General features: G+C 39.5%; 1 protein-coding gene and 1 long non-coding RNA gene across 4 annotated transcripts in view; one reads left to right on the forward strand and one right to left on the reverse strand.

Annotated features, from left to right (window-relative positions):
* LOC148755299 (uncharacterized) overlaps positions 1-17,880 on the forward strand; it is a 201,741-nt gene that overhangs the window by 171,967 nt on the left and 11,894 nt on the right. The window lies entirely within an intron of this gene.
* The window catches only part of LOC141572769 (uncharacterized), a 169,063-nt gene continuing 155,820 nt past the window's right edge, over positions 4,638-17,880 (reverse strand). For all 3 annotated transcript variants that reach the window (XR_012498267.2, XR_012498264.2, XR_012498265.2), the window contains 2 exons: positions 15,717-15,871; positions 4,638-5,681 (listed from right to left, as the gene is read on the reverse strand). This is a non-coding gene — a long non-coding RNA (uncharacterized LOC141572769). The remainder of the gene's footprint in view (positions 5,682-15,716; positions 15,872-17,880) is intronic.

Here is a 17,880-nt window from a genome sequence, read left to right on the forward strand (position 1 = left end):
TATTTGTACTGTCTCCATGCAATAAGTAGGGAAAGAGGATGTGGATGGAATGAAGAAAGTATAGGCACTTGTATCTAAATACCTCCATATGTTTTGAGAGAAGGTTAAAAAAGATAAGGTAGATGACGATGTATTTAGGGTGTAGGAAGGTGAAAGTTGATGGAGTTTATGTCATGGGTCCTTTTTTGGTGTCCTGGGAGATACGGTCATCTTTGAGAGTCATGCAAGTCCAATGAAGAAGCAAATTTGAGAACTCTGATATCACTGATATATGGAAAGTAAGAAAGATGGAGAATAAAAAGATTGATGAGCTGTAATGAAGGCCCAAGTGAAGGTAGAAATGACAAATCACCAGTGGTTAATTGTTAAAACTTTATTTTCTTCAACTGAGCTCAGCAGTTCAGGTACAGAGAAAATGGGTGTGATGGGGTTAAGTGAGTATTAAGAATTATTGTACCCAACACTCAAAGATCATGGGGGTGAGGGACTCAAAGATGTTGGCAAGGATATAGTTGGAATTACTAACTATGGGGTCCACGCTGGGTGAGAAAATCAAAGCCATGAGAAGTTTGGGAGGGTAGGGAGGCATGATGGGACTGGAAATTCTGTAGAACAGACATAACTAGTGTGAGATGTGAAAGCATTGGAGATAGAAATTAGAGAGTGGAATTTTACTGACACAAGTTCCTGGTAGTGGCAATATCTAGACTCTGGTCCAGAGAGTGGACTGCTGTGTAGACTGGAAGATAAGGTCAAGGAACCACAAGGCTGGGAAGATAGCTGAGTCAACACGTGTATCATCTCATGTAGGATGATGTTAAGACTCTGGCTGAAGAAAAAAATCTACATACTATATGAGCAACTTAGCTCTTGAAAAGTTGTTGCCCTCTGATTTTCTGTGAAAGTGTAGCTAAAATGTTGGTTGATAGAAGTAGAGGCCCTGCCCCCTGGGACCGCCACTCAAAAGGCTGAGTTAATAGCCCTCACTAGGCCATAGAATTGGGAAAAGGAAAGACCCTGAACATCCCGGTATGCTTTTCTCCATTCCACATGCCCATGGGACCATCTGGAAGGAGAAAGGCATGTTAACTGTGGCGGGGGGGGGGGGGGGGGACAGGTTAGACGTGGCCTTATCATACTCAAACTCTTACAAGCTGTTCGGCTTCCCCAACAGATCACTGTTAGCCACTACAAGGGACACCAAAAGAGAAATGCTAAAGTAATAAAAGGAAATAATAAGGCGGTCAAAAGAGCTGCCCAAAATCAAGTTATTCAGTAATTGCCCCTTGTAGCTGGAAAGCCTAACCCATCAAATTATTCCCCAATACATACAGAGGTGGAATTCAATAAGGTAGAAAGATGGGGCTTCAAATGGGACCCTATCAGTTGTGGGTGGCTAACCAGCCAATATGGGCAATACTTCTTTGCTAAAACTACAGCTCTATACGCAATCAGGGAGGCCCATCAAGACCCCATTAGGGGAAGGAAGCTTTATACAATTGGCTAATACACACCATGGCCATTGCAGGTTTATGAGCTCTAATTGACCAGGTTATAAAAGCTTGCCCAATCTGTAATGCCAATAGCCCAACACTTGGCCCCCACAATTTCAGGGATGAGGCACAATCAAATGAGGGGAACATAACCTGGGGAGGACTGGCAAGTGAACTTCACTGTCATGCCTAGAGCACCAGGTAACTTCAGATACCTCCTAGCACTAGTTGACACCTCTCTGGTTGTGTAGAAGCCTTCCTCACCAGGAATGAGACTCCAATAGAAGTGACAAAGGCCCTATTGAAGGAAATGATTCCTAGGTTTGGGCTCCCAAAATCTTTACAGAGTGACAGTGGCCCAGCATTTCTCTCTCACATTACAAAAGGTGTTACCAAAGCCTCAAGAGTCAAATGGGTATTGCACTCAGCTTGCAGATTTCAACCATCAGGGAAGGTGGAAAGGGCTAATCAGACCCTTCAGAGAACTTTATCCAATTAATGCCAGGAAACACAAAAGTATTGGGTAAGGCTCCTTCCAGAAGCCTTACTGTGTATATGCCTAGTTCCAAAAGAAAAGTTAAAATTGAGTGCATTCAAGTTAATGTATAGATTGCCAATTTCCTGGACCCTGGAACAGGGACCACTCAACCTCCATGAGCTAGAGCAAGTTAAATATGTCCTCCAAATAAAGGCCATGAAGGCCTTTGTGGCCTATGGAAATCAGGTACTACCAGCTCCCACAGATATAACCCTTCATCCCTTCCAACCTGGAGAAATGAAAGAGACCCTCTGTGGGGACAGAGCCAGGAGTGCAGTTTCCAGGCTCTCGGCCTCACGTGGAAAGGTGCTGGCTCAGATAGTAAATGGCTATCAGCTGTGATTGGATGGCCATCAGCTGTGGCTAGTTGACCGTCAACTGTAAGCAGTGAGCCATTGGCCACTAATATAACTGCTGTGTGCCTATGCTAACAGAAAATGGGCGCTAGCAAGAAGATGGTGGCTGGCAAGCGCCAACTGCAGTTAGCAGGGCGGAGTGCGGGTTGCGGATTACAGAGAGGTGGACAGCAGGTTGCGGGTAGTGTGGCTCCTACTTCCTGTGCCTCCAACCCAGCCGCCAACGAGAATATAGCGGTATGACTCCCCTATCTATGGCTCCGTGGGTGTTCCTTTTTGGCCTCACCATATCCTGCGTTCTTGTGCGGGGGGCGGGACTAGAGAACCCGCATGACACCCCGGTGTGACACATGGTGTAGCAAGCAGAGTAGGGTGCCGGCCAAAGCTCTCCGAAGGGCGGTGGAGCAGTTTGTGCGTATGAACACTCAGTCTCAGGAAGACCAGGAGGAGCAGCTGCCGGAAGCTGGACCCCGGTGGAGGGGTGGGAGGACGTGGATGGTTCTCCCACCAGCACAGGAAAAGCTATGCAGCTGCTGGAGAGATGGAGCCCCGTGGAGAGGTGGAAAGAGGTGGACGGTTCCCCAACCAGCACAGGCCGGAGAAAGCGAAGGTCGTTGCAGCCCTGTGGGCCAGGGAAGTTCCTGCTCAGGCAGCCCGGATGCGGGACTTGTCCCAGGAGGAAACGCTTGCTGAGTCCTCCATGGGAGATGGGGGTGAGGTCAAGGTCATCCCTCACCCCCAGGACAGCCCTGGCGAATGACCGTGGACTATGGGGAATTGCCTTCCATCCCTGATTTGATGGATCACTTGACTCTTTGCTTGGAAACGTACCAAGTGATCATTTCTCAGTGATCTTATTTTATCATTAGATTCATAACAGTAAAGGATATAAAGACAACAGAGGTCGCACATTTAAATATGCGCCCTATGTACTCGTTTTCTACTTGTTCTTTCATGATAAAAGTTAAAAAAAAAGGACCCAAGTATCCGGACGGGCCTGTGGCTCAGTGGTTGGAGCTCTGGCTCCCGATACCGAGGCCGCCGGTTCGATTCCCACAGGGCCAGTGAGCTGCGTGCGCTGCCGGGGAGCTGTGAGCTACCGTGTGCTGCCACGAGTGGCCCAGCAGCCAGTGTGTGTCGCTGCGTATGCAGCTGAGCGGCTGCTGAGTGCTACCGTGCGCCAGCCATGAGTGGCCGGCAACCCGAGCGGCCACAGCCATCGTTGTGCTACTGTGTGTTTCCGGGGCTGCCGTGTGCTGCCCTGAGTGGCCGGCGGCCGGCAGCCTGCCCGGCAGGCATCTTGTGCGGCGCTGGGCGGCTGTGCTACCCTGGGCGGCCACTGGGCGGCAGCAGCGTGGGCAGCTCTGTGAGAGCAAATGGCCGACTGGGCCCATAATGGGAAACAACGGCTTGAACTGGAGGGAGGCAGGAGGCAGGAAAAGGGGAGAAGAAGAAATTGGCTTTTTCTCACTTTTGGAAGCGGGGGGGGGGGAGGGGGGAGAAGATAACTTTTGGAATTGGCTTATAAGGAATTACTTTCTCATTTTGGGAGCAAGTTCGAAATTGGGACTACCTTATATGAGACTTAGAAATTTTTCTGTTTTTGAGAACAATTACAAAAGTGGATTAGAACATGATGGCTGTTTAAATAGGGACATATGCTTACTTTGGGGAAGTAGGGGTTATTTAACATACCTTCAAGCGAATTAAACATCCTTGAGCATAAGACAATAAAAGAAATAACAAAAAAAATAAGAAAGTGTCCCACATTGCAGGGGAAAATAAAAAAAATATTGCAAAAAACAAAAGAGAAGCTTCTGTTGTTGAAGGAGGAGATAGGGATGGGGGCGTCATTTTTTCTTTCTTTCTTCTTTTTTTGTCTCTTGAGGTGTCCTTTAAGTTATATCTGCTAAACCCTAGGGCTTCCCTGACACATTTAATAACAGAAAAGTGACTAGGTTTGACTTCCAGCAGACCTGGATTTGCTAGACCACATACGTAGTGGTTTAAATTTTTGATGATATAAGAATGGTTCCTTTAAAAATGAAACAATAAAAAGTATCTTGAGAGGGAATTTTAATACTTTTAAGTACATTTATTTATTTTTCAGAGGCTTTTTGCATAATGATGTATTTGATCATGTAATCTTTACATAAAGCCAACTGTACTGGTCAAATGTTATGACTAAGCATTTAAAGTCAGTAAGAATTGTCATAAATGATTGAATTCAATCCCTTTCATGCAAACATATTGGTTTATAAGAGGATTTTTATTCAGATTGTTTAAAAACTATGTAAACAATGCATACAATACAAAAATTAGAAAATATAACCTGTTTAGATAATTTAAAAAATGATAAAAGTCAGGTCCACATTACAGCTACATCAGAAAACATTGATTAGGATGAAAAACCATTAATTTTTGTTTAAAACAAGAACAGATGTGCCAGACATTAATCTTCCAAAACAAATGTTACTAAATGCAAACAAAACTCCTTGCTCTTCCAGTTTTTAATGTATTGGGGGAAAAGTACTCGATATAAAGAAATATGACATTGAAATGCTTAAAACTCAAAAAAAAGTGAAAACAAGGAAAAAACATAGTAGGAGAAAATTTCAGACTTCTAAAAACACTTTGAAGTCAAGTTCAATTTATATTAACAAAACTCAACATTTATTGAATGTTTCCTAAGGGCCAGAAAATGTGTACAGGACAGAGAAAGGATGTATTTCTCATCATCAATATAATTCTGTCTTCCAGCAGCTTACTATTGGGAAAGAGGTTCAGTGAGAGTATACTAACAACAACAAAAATAGATTAGAGAATGAAGAGAGAAAATCCCAGAGGGTTTAAAGATCACACCTGGAAGGATCTGAAAAGCATCCTGAAGGTAGGTATTAAATCAAAAACTGAAGGGGTGAGATTTTGGCTTACTTGCAAGTTAACATGTGAGGCTGTCTGAATGATATGTATGTATACAATTGACTCTCGACCAATGTGGGGAGTGGGGGTGCCGATCCCCTGTGCAGCCAAAAATCCATGTATAACTGTTGACTCCCCTAGAAGTTTACCACTTATAGCCTCCTGTTAACTAGTAGCTTTACTGATAGCATAAACAGTCAATTAACACATATTTTATTTGTTACATGTATTATACACTGTATTACAATAAAGTAAGCTGGAGAAAATAAAATGCTGGGCGGCTGGTTTTCTCAGTGGTTAGAGTGCGGTGCTCCTAACACCAAGTTCTCCAGTTTGATTCCCACGTGGGCCAGTGAGCTGTGCCCTCCACAACTAGATTGAAAAAAAAAACAAACACAAAACAATGACTTCACATCCTGGAAAAACACCCTTTTCCCCAATATGACCCCTCCAAAAAAGAAAATATTAAGAAAATCATAAGGAAGAGAAAATACATTCATGTACAGTGTATATTTATTGATACTACAGGTTTACATCACCTGTTTAGAGGAGGAATTGCCTGCCAATACCTACATCAATATTGTCTTATATGACACAAAACACTATATATGTTATAGCTATTACAAACATTAGACATGAAAAATAAAAATAATTGTGAAAAAGAAATTCATATTTATTTACAAGTATAGCAATTCATGAACCGATAACAAAAAAAGCAGCAATATGATTGCTTAATGATTGCCTAGTGTAATTGATGCGATTGCTTATTGGTAGTAAGGAAATCTCTAAAAAAGTTTCCAATATATTTATTGAAAAAAAATCTGCACATAGGTGGACATCCACAGTTCAAACCTGTGTTGTTTAAGGGTCAACTGTACTGACAAAATATGGGAACCCTGTGTCAGAGACAAAGACCAGTTATAACTCTGATAAAAGCAGTAGCCAGAGCAATATCTGACATATAATTATATCAATTGATGCAGAAAAAGCACTTGACAAGATACAACATCCATTTATGATTAAAACACTTAATAAAATTGGTATAGAAGGAAAATACCTTAATATAATAAAGGCCATATATGACAAGTCCTCCGCTAATCTCATAATTAATGGTGACAAACTGAAGCCCTTTGCTCTACATTCAGGAACATGACAGGGCTGTCCCCTATCACCTCTGCTTTTCAACATAGTGTTGGAAGTCCTTGCCAGAGCAATCAGGCAAGAGAAAGAAATAAAAGGCATCCAAATTGGGAATGAAGAAGTTAAATTATCACTCTTTGCAGATGACATGATGCTATAGATAGAAAACCCTAAAGACTCCACCCAAAAGCTATGAGAAACAATCAACGAATACAGTAAAGTTGCCGGCTACAAAAATCAACATACAAAAGTCAATTGCTTTCCTATATACTAACAATGAAATCTCAGAAAAAGAAGTACAAAAAACAATTCCTTTTGCAATTGCAGCAAAAAGAATAAAATACCTAGGAATAAACTTAACCAAGGATGTGAAGGACCTATATGCTGAAAACTATAAGACATTTTTGAAATAAATTGAAGACACAAGGAAATGAGAAGACATTCCGTGCTCATGGATTGGAAGAATCAACATAGTTAAAATGGCCATATTACCCAAAGCAATATACAGATTCAATGCAATCCCCATCAAAATCCCAATGGTATTTTTTTAAAAAATAGAACAAAAAATCATCAGATTTGTTTGGAACCACAAAAGACCCCGAACAGCCAAGGCAATCTTAAGAAAAAAGAACAATAATGGAGGTATCACACTTCCTGACTTTGGCTTGTACTACAGGGCTACAATAATCAAAACAGCATGGTATTGGCAGAAAAACAGACACATAGACCAATGGAATAGAATTGAGAACCCAGAAATAAAACCGCATAAATATGGACAGATAATTTTTGACAAAGAAGCTAAAAACATACAATGGGGGAAAGACAGCCTCTTCAATAAATGGTGATGGGAGAATTGGATTGCCACATGCAAAAGAATGCAACTGGACTGCTATTTGTCACCATGTACCAAAATTAATTCAAAATGGATCAAAGACTTAAGCATAAGACCTGACACAATAAACTGCATAGAAGAAAACACAGGTACTAAACATATGGGCCTTGGGTTCAAAGAGCATTTTATGAATTTGACTCCAAAGACAATGGAAGTAAAAGCTAAAATAAATGAATGGGATTATATGAAACTTAAAAGCTTCTGCACAGCAAAAGAAACCATTGATAAAATAAAGAGGCAACCAACTGAATGGGAGAAGATTTTTGCAAACAGTGCCTCCGACAAGGGGCTAATATCCAAAATATACAAGGAACTCATGCAACTCAACAACAAAAAAACAAACAACCTAATTGAAAAATGGGCAGAGGACCTGAAGAGACATTTCTCCAAAGAGGACATACAAATGGCAAATAGACATATGAAAAAATGCTCAACCTCACTAATCATCAGAGAAATGCAAATGAAAACCACAATGAGATATCACCTCACCCCAGTCAGAATGGCCGTCATCAACAAGACAAATAGTAACAAATGTTGGAGAGGCTGTGGAGAAAAAGGAACCCTCATACCCTGTTGGTGGGAATGCAGACTGGTGCAGCCGTTATGGAAGGCAGTGTGGAGGTTCCTCAAAAAATTACGAATAGAATTACCATATGACCCAGCAATGCCTCTCCTGGGTATCTACCCAAAAAATCTGAAAACATTTATACATAAAGACACGTGTGCTCCAATGTTCATTGCAGCTTTGTTCACGGTGGCCAAGACATGGAAACAACAAAAATGTCCTTCGATAGATGAATGGATAAAGAAGTTGTGGTATATATACACAATGGAATACTATTCGGCGGTAAGAAAAGATGATATAGGAACATTTGTGACAACACGGATGGATCTTGAGAGTGTAATGCTGAGCGAAATAAGTCAGACAGAAAAAGCAGAGAACCATGTGATTTCACTGATATGTGGTATATAAACCAAAAACAACAAAAGAACAAGACAAACAAATGAGAAACAAAAACTCATAGACACAGACAATAGTTTAGTGGTTACCAGAGGGTAAGGGGGGTGGGGGGTGGGAGATGAGGGTAAGGGGGATCAAATATATGGTGATGGAAGGAGAACTGACTCTGGGTGGTGAACACACAATGTGATTTATAGATGATGTAATACAGAATTATACACCTGAAATCTATGTAATTTTACTAACAATTGTCACCCCAATAAATTAATAATAATAATAATAATAATAATAATAATAATAATATCCATCTCATATCCACCATCCATCCATCTATCCATCTTTCCATCCATCCATCCATCTCTCCACCCACCATAATACAGGTGATGTATTATAGAACTGTACACCTGAAACTGATACATTCTTAACCAATGTTACCCAATAAATTTAATTTTAAAAAATACACATAAAACATTTAAAAATAAAGCCAATTAAATAAACAATAAAATTTATTAAATTAAATAGATTCTTTCCATACGATCCAGCTATCACGCTCCTTGGTATTTACCCAGAGGAGTTGAAAACTTACGTCCACACGAAAACCTGCACGCAGATGTTCATTGCAGCTTTATTCATAATTGTCAACAATTGGAAGCAGCAGAGATGACCTTCAATAGGTGATGGATGTATAAACTGTGGTCCATCCAGACAGTGGCGTATTATTCAGTGATAAAAGAAATGAGCTATCAAGCCGTGAAAACACACTGAGGAAGTTTAAATGCATGCTACTAAATGAGAAAAGGTAATCTGAAAAGGCTACATACTGTAGGATTCCAACCACATGACATTTTGGAAAAGGGAAACTATGCAGACAATGAAAAGATGAGTGGTTGCCAGGGGTGGGGTGGGAGAGATGCATGGATAGAGCGCAGAGGGTCTTAGGGCTGTGGAAACACTCTGTACGACAATGGTGATGGCTCACACATGTTCAAAGCCCAGACTGATCCATAACATAACTCTGGACTCTGGGGGATGATGATGTGTCAGTTTAGGTTCATTCTTGGTAAAAATAAATGTACCATCTGGAGAGTGATGCTGACAGTGGGGGAAGCAGTGCATGTGTGAGGGCGGGGGTATGTGGGAAATCTCTGTACCTGCCCCTCAAGTTTGTTGTCAACCTAAAACTGCTCTGAAGCAATAAAGTCTTCTAAAAATTAGTTTGATTATTTTAGAAAACGATGATAATGTTGGCATGGAGTTTACTCTGGTTCTCTTCTTACTGCTATTACTTTTTCTGATATTTCCTAATCCTTGTAATCCTCTGTGAATTTAGAAGCTCATTATACATGTAGATTAAGCAGCACAATTCTAAATAACATGTGAGCCAAACAAAAGAATTCCAGAGAAATTAAATATTTTGAACTAAATGAAAATGCGACTTATCAAAATGTGCAGGATGCATTGAAAGCTTACAGGGCAATGTACAGCACAGAATGCCTTTATTAGAAAAGAAAAAAAATATCTGAGTAAAAGATCAGTAATCTAAGTTCACACCTTAGGAAACTAGAAAAAGACCACATTAAATCTAATTTAAGCAGGCAAAGAGAAATAAGAATGACAAAAAAATTGTTAAAAATCAATGAAATTGGAAAAAGGAGAGCAATAGAGAAAAACCAAATCCTGGATCTTTGAAAAGATGAATAAAGTCAGTGTCTCTAGTCAGGCTAACTACAAAAGAACAAGACCTAAATTAGTCATACCAGAAATGAAACAGAGGCCACTGCTGCAGAACCTGTGGAACTTAAAAGGATAGCAAAGGGATGCTATAAATAACTCCATACCCACAAGTTTGAGAACCAAGATGAAACAGATCCATTTTTTAAAGACATAAAACGTCCAAAAACTCACACAAGAAATAGACAATCTGAATTGGTCTGTATCTACAAAAGGAATTGAACCAATAACTAATAACCTCCTAAAACAGAAAAATCAAGCCATCATGCTGTACCCCTTAAACTTATACAGTGATGCAATTAAATTATTTTTCAGTAAAACGGGAAAAGAACCTATTAGGTTCAGCTTGCAACTTGGAGGAAGCTTGAATAGTATAGGTTTAGATGTCTTACCACTTTCCTCATGGGTCTTAGCAAGCAATCTTTTAAGGAGGCAATTTTGTAATCTAAGGTTTTTTTGGAAGCTTTATAGAAACATATAGATATAGATATATATACATATACATATATATATGATTGAAAACTATGGTGAATGTTTAAATAAAAATTATTACAGTAAGACACATTGCCGTTAATCCCCCTCAAAAAATACTCCCCATGACTTGAACACACTTAGCCCATCATTCTTGCCACTTTCTGAAGCAGTTCTGGAAGTCCCCTTTTGTGAGTGTCTTTACCTCATCCTCCATCATGACAATGCTCCGTGTCACACATCGCTTCTGGTATGGCAATTTCTGTCAAATAAAAACATTATGGTGTGTCCCCATCCATCTTATTCACTGGATCTGGCACCTGAGACTTCTGGCTCTTCTCCAAAGTCAAAATGATTCAGGACATGGAGGCAGCCATGACAGCACAACTAAAGACACTCACAAAAGAGAACTTCCAAAACTGCTTCAGACAGTGGCAAGAATGATGGGATAAGTGTGTTCAAAGCAAGGGGGAGAATTTTGAAGGCGAATAATGGTGATGTGTTTTTTACTGTAATTTTTTTTTTTTAATTTAAGCATTCACCATATTTTTTTATCACACCTCCCTCATTTATAGAGAGTTCCAAAATAATGAATACACATTTTAAGAAAGGAAAAAAAAATCTATTAAAATTGTAATATTCAACATATACCGATAACAAAAGATGAATATTAGTCACGTTTGACTTCTGCAATTACAAGAGGTGCTCAGAGTGGTTACCATCAGCGTTCAGACACTTCTGATTACTGCGAACTACTGCTTAAGCAATGTTGACCGTCTTTTAAAATGTGTATACATGTTTTGGCACTCCCAGTACATGTAATTGTAGTCTTCATCAAAAGCAAGAGGGTGATAGTTGAAGAAATAATGATGGAATATTTTTTTAATTTGTCAAAAATTTTAAACCCACACATCCAAGAAGGTCAAGCATTACCTAGATGAGGAAAATTACACCAAGGCATGTCATCACTTAATAATAAAATTGCTCAAAACTTCTGACAAACAGTAAATTTTAAAGCTTCAGAAAAGACAATGCACAGAGGAACAAGATAAGAATGAGAGGACATTGTTATTAGCAACATAAGCTGAGAGATAGTGGAAAACTATCCAAAAAACAAAATAAAAATACCAACCTATAATTCCATACCCAGCAAAATATATTTCAATAATAAATGCAAAACAAAGATTTTATTCCACCATGCAAAAGTAGAAATAATTCATCACCAGATCTACTCTACAAGAAATATGAAAGAAGAGCTGTGCCAGAGGAGAATTATGATGCTAGATGCACACATGGATCGTCCCACAGAAATAAAGGCATCGAGAATGGAAGCTACATGGGTGAACATAAAAGACGTTTTGCTTATTATTCAAGTCTCTTTAAAGAATAATTGACTGTTTATCAAAAACAATGCTGGAGTTACAGCCAATGTATATGTAAAATTCTTAAGAACATAGCGTAGAGATAGAAGAGGGAAATAAGTATAATAGTGAAAGGTTTTCATAATATACATAAAATTAAATAATATCAATAAACATAGGACAGTGATAGGCTAAAGATGTATACTATAAACCCTTGAAAGTAATTCCAAATAAATACAAAATAAAATAGCCAAAGTCAACAAAGGAGAGAAAAATGGAATAAAAAAATAAAAATAGATAAATAAAAACCTCAATTCTTAAAGAAGGCAAAATAAATAAGAGATAGAACAAATAAAAAATGAATATCAAGTGATGGGCTCAAATATAACAATATCAATAATCATATTAAAAATAAATGGCATTAAAGACCCCAATTAGAGACTTTTTGATTAGAATTAAAAAAACAAAAACAAAAAAAACAAGACCCAACTATTTATTGCCTAAGAAATGCACAGAACATGAACAAAAGAAAATTAAAGCAGAAATAAACTTGATTAGACTGAAAATCATATCAATTTCTGGACCTAAATTTACTTATAATAGAAGTAGATTAAATTATAGGAAATAGTTGGTGAATTTAAGAAATTCTCACCCAATGGTCTAAACATTTTCTGTGCATTCTAGGACAAGTCCAGGTCAGCTATTCTAGTAGGAGCTAAGCAGGTGGCTGAAGGAAAGAACAGACTGGAAATAATTCTTTAAGTTCATCAGGGACAAACATAGGATACAGGACACAGCAGTTTCCTGCGGGGCTAGAGGACTTGACAATACAGGGGCCTTAACCTGTGTTTGTGTTTTTCTCTAGGGCACCTCACAGCACCCCACGCCGGAGTGAAAATGTACTTAATAGCATTTCTTTAACCTCTAAATATTTAAAAATTGTTTATGTCTTTATTCTTTCCTTACTCCATTTCCTCTCTCCTAGTAGCTGTTTCCTTCCTTCCATATTTCTCTTCTTTCCTCTTTATTTCCTTCCCTCTTATTTTCTCTTCCTCCTTCTTCTGTCATTATTCCCTGCCCTTGTTGTCTTTTCTCACTCTTTCTTTCTCTCTTTTCTCCCTATCTCCTTCCTTTTCCTCCCGCTTTTGCCCCTTCCTTTGGCACTCATTTTGCACTGAGCACTTACGTGCCAGGTATTGTGATAAATGTATTATGATAACTTTTGTATGTATTCATGATATTAAAAAAATAACAAAAGTGTCGCCAACAGCCTGCTGGTCGGGATGTGACAAGTGCTTGTGGTACCACAGAGGTGTTTCTTTGCAGTCTTGGCAGTTGCACAAGTGTGGTTTCTATTTTCAGGCAATATCCTGATGAAGCTATCGAATTAACCATGCCATTATTTCCTTCATCAGCCTGTCTACTTGAATTGACTAATGGGAATGTTAATTTTAAGAGAAAGCTCTTATTAAGAAGAGGCTTCTATTAATGAATGCTTTTAGTCAAAATACAATCCAAACTATTTTTAGTTCAGTTCCAGTCTGAGGTCTTCTTTAACGCATACGGAAATTCAAGGACAAATCTGTGTCTTAATTTATGCTTTTTTCAGTAAACTGTCTAACCTCACTGAACATGTGAAGTCAGCTGGTTTAATTTTTATTTTTGCTTTCTGTGCTAGACAGATTTATTCAAAGGCCCTCCACGATTTCCTGCCCTAAGCCCAGGACTGTGGATATAAATATCATGAGATGGTTATTTTATGTTGTTACATGAGAAGATGTATTTTTGGTGAGATTTTAAGTTAATAAAAGGAGGCCTTCTTAGTAGGGCCAGTCTGATTACATGAGCCACTTAAAAGCAGGGCACTTGCTTGGCTGATAGAAATAAGGGACAAGGGAGGGTATGCAGACATGGTCAGGATGTGTGGCACTGCCCTGGCGCTGAAGACACAGAAGCCACAGGAAAGGCCCTGGGGACAGCTCCTAGGGGCAGACACTGACTGATGACCAGCAAGGAAGACAGGCTTTCGTTCTATAGCTACATGGAAGTGGATTCTTCCAACCATCTGGATGAGCCCCAAGAGCCTGCCTGGCTGACACTGGATTTTGGCCTCCTGGGACCCCAAGTGGAGAATGCAATCCTGTCTGCCTGGACTTCTGACCTACAGAACTGAGAGCTAGTCAGTGGATTTTGTTTTAAGTTGCTCATTTTGCAGTACTTTGTTAGGGTAGCCAAAAAAAACAGTACAGTTTTCTTTTGAAGTTTTGGGTATTAGTCTATATCTGCTACTATTTTCAAAGACACAAAACAGAAGAGAAAAGGTAATGCCAAAACAGACTCACCTGAAAAAAGCCTTTATTTAGTGCTTGACCAAGAAAGCAAAGTCATTGCCATATTAACCTTTCTGTCTCTCCAATATCCTAACGTCATTGGAACAGGACAGTAAGCATCCTCGCTATTGAATTGACACCCTTTCCCTAAACTTCTGATGTCATCAGAGAAGGGTTTCCGGTGCTACTGATACAAATGTCAGTAGCGACTAAAAACCAGGCGGCGACTGAATATCAGGCGGTGATTAAAATACCGACTCAAGCACATTCATTTGGACTCCTTTAGAACGTAGGACAAGAGTGAGAAAGAGACCTTTGTGATTTTGCTTCTTTTTAGACAAGCAGATTTAATGAACCCAGTAACTGGCACAGTGACATTGTTTGGATATCTAGTAGGACATGACACTTTATTTTGTTTTGAAAAGAGAAAGAGATTTTAAAAATTCCTAGGCTGTGTTTTGTTCTTTTCAGACTGCAGGTAAAATGTTTTCCAATCTGTAATTCTCCATAGAACAACACATTTAGTCATTCTTTGCCTATGTTTACACACATGTATTACTGATTTATATACATTTATAAACATTCCTGGAAGAGCTCTGCAGATATATGATATCAAGAACGGATGTGTGAATGTGTATATTATTTCCTGCTGAGGTATTCAAATATTCAAAAGCTAGGAAATATAGCCTGTCTTGGTGAGAGTGATTTAAAGCAGAGTTTAATTCTTAATTTAAAGCAGAGTTTAATGATTGTCTAATTTTGTGTTTTCCTGGGCAAAGTAAAAACTGGTAAAACATATACTTGGTGACTTGTTTATTACCTATTTCAACTTTGTGTATTTGTTATTTATGCATCAAAATTGGTCCATGCTAAGGAAGATAATGCGTTTTGTGATATGCCAAAGTTATCAATAATATTTTATAGAGTAAATATAAAAATTGCTTTGCAAAGGTAATGATAAAATAAAATATGTATTTTGTAGCACATATAAAAGAGAAACTGGGCCCAGAAGTAAGGCAGGTATCTCTCTTTTCCTTTGATAACTGCACCTACTTGTCACAGGTCTGTGATGGGTCTGTTAGACCTAGGACAGGTAAAGTGCATCTTTTACAGGAAAGACAGGGCTGGTCGACTAGTCCTATTTGATAAGGGTTCATCTTACAGTTACCTCTTGGTAAAATGAGCTAGAAATAGCTACTTATAAAGAAAAGATGACCTGTGAGGGGGTGTGGGGACGTTGGTTAGTTGCTCCCACCCATATTTTTCTCCTTTAAGACACTGTGTCCACCCCCTTCCATCACTGATCCAATAAAATGCAGCTCAGTTACAAAAAAAAAAAAAAGTCCTGAACATCACAAAAGTATCTTCTGAGATTATTGGGATGGAAAGAATGTGCTACTCATGCTATGAAATCGATTTTATAGATTTGACTCATTGAGCATCTTCAAATGTTTTAAGAAATGACACAATAACTTAAAAAAAGCAGAAGATACACAAGTGTTGTATCTAGAGAGAACTTACTGTGCAGGTCTCCTTAAAACCACTGCAGAGGCTGCCTCAGTCTGCTCTCCTACCGGAGTCTGCTTCATTCCACCGTCGGGAAAACGTTGCAGGCCTGTCTGTGAGTGTGACTGGCTTACTGGCAGGGCGAGGCGATGTTATCCTCACAGTGGTTGCTGCGAGGGATTAAGGAGTAAAAGAAACTCAATGGGATTCCATAATAGAAAGGCCGATCTCTGGGTGATAGCAGAACTATTTATTTTACCTTTATAAATTTCTGAGAATGAGTAATTCGTACAAACGTGCAAATTGGGTAAATCCTGTCCTAATTTCCGTAAAGGGAAATTCTTGCTTTCCAGTGTTCTTCTCTCTTTCAGCTCATTTAAATCGACTTCACATGTGTATAGAGGGAAGGCAATGTGATTATTTTCTGCAGAAATTCTCTTCCAAGCAGTTTAATCTGAGTATCAAACAGCAAACCTTGAATTCAAGCTCTCCCACCCGTCGTATTTCTGTGCGTTCTCCACAGAAATTACCCGCATCCTATATCATTAGAACAGGCTTCACACCAACTGACATTTCCAAGAAGCACAAAATCCACGTGCCGCGCCCTTGTCACTGCCCTGGGCCCAGAGCCACCTCTCCCACTGGAACGTCTGTTCTTCTGGTTAGAAAGCCTAAACTTTCACTGCTTAGTGTGATTCAAGTAAGAAGAAAAACTTCAGTGACACTCATTCCAGGATACTGAGCGTAGCAGCGACTGTGGGTCGTTGTTTTGGTTTTTTGGGGTTTTGAACCCTGAACTCAACATTTCTGCCTCTCTCCCCATCTGCATAGTAAGAACAATGCCTGCATTAGTGGGGATGCTTGTTTTAACCGCTGTGTATACAATTGCTTTGTCCACTGAAATGAATTCTACAAGTAGAAATGTTAAGAGTGTGTAACTGAGGTCACATCACATCCGTCTGAGGGGCAGGACATACACCAGGAATCCTGTGGTTCATACTGTTTGCTGCTTTAAAAAAAGAGTCTTCAATTCTTTCAAAATTGGCTATAACAATAAACTAATTTGTTCAGCTGTTAAGAGATATTTAAATTTGAAATTCCAATTCCACTTCATGTATAAATATTGCCTTTTTAGAAAATCTGTACATGTAAAGCTGCTTCAAATATACTGTGTGAGCAGAAAACTATCAATGATAGTGTCCTGTGCTTTCTGAGTCACCTGTTTATATCATAACAAAACAAATCCCTACAGCTCTGGGGCATACAAAGGAAATTAGCTGAGGAGATGTGAAGCTGAATTCTATCTGCCTCGTGTCATGCCAGCAACATTTCTAAGCCAGTTCAGTTTTGATTTGAGAATATTTATTTTTGGTGACAAATGTTGAAAATGGAAGCAACTAAGTTGAGCTTAAAAATGCTGATCTGGGAAATCAATGGAAGTAAATATGTAACATTATCAAGGCATTTCAGCATTCCATCGTGGGGTGTAATAGAGTTTGGCCACATCTGGGTACCGGCAGCAACTATGGGGCAAACGGGTGGGTACAGATTTTCCAAAGCCACAGGTTCCACAACGACAAGAAGGTTTAGGGACTGGGGGAAGCTAAGACTGCTTCATTCCAAGAGGAGGCCAGCACAGCTGGGCTGAGCGGGGAGACGAGGGCTGGGGTTCATGAGCTTCCTTCTTTCCTTCTCTTTCTTGCTCTACGGGTATGATGTGTAGCAGGGGCCTCTATTCTCATATTGCGTTTACATCTATTCAAACACATCACTGTATTGCAATAATTGGACTGCTTCCCTCTCACCCAGTTAAGGTACAATTTCAATGAACTGAACAAAGCTAGGTGAGACAGATTTCCCCTGCCTCATTCCGAACACTCAGCTTTTCCAGATGCGGGATTGGAGCACTGATCCTTCGCCAGGAACACTGTCCTTGGTGTGACCTGGCCAACAGGGTCTGTGTACTTTGGGAGGTTGTCCTGGCCCCGCCTGAGTCACTGGTGGGGGGACATGTCACAGTCATGTCAGAATGAGTTCACAGACAGGGTCTGGCAGCAGTCTCACTGCTCACCTGACATGAAAACAGGAAACTATACCTCACCAAACGGATTTGCCACCCTTACTTTCCTACAGACAAAGCTGATTCAGAGTGGAATTCCTTTTTTCATAATATATATAT

This window comes from Rhinolophus sinicus, chromosome 15 (genome assembly GCF_057876585.1).
Source record: "Rhinolophus sinicus isolate RSI-liver-muscle chromosome 15, RSI-T2T, whole genome shotgun sequence".
In the NCBI taxonomy this organism is placed as follows: domain Eukaryota; kingdom Metazoa; phylum Chordata; class Mammalia; order Chiroptera; family Rhinolophidae; genus Rhinolophus; species Rhinolophus sinicus.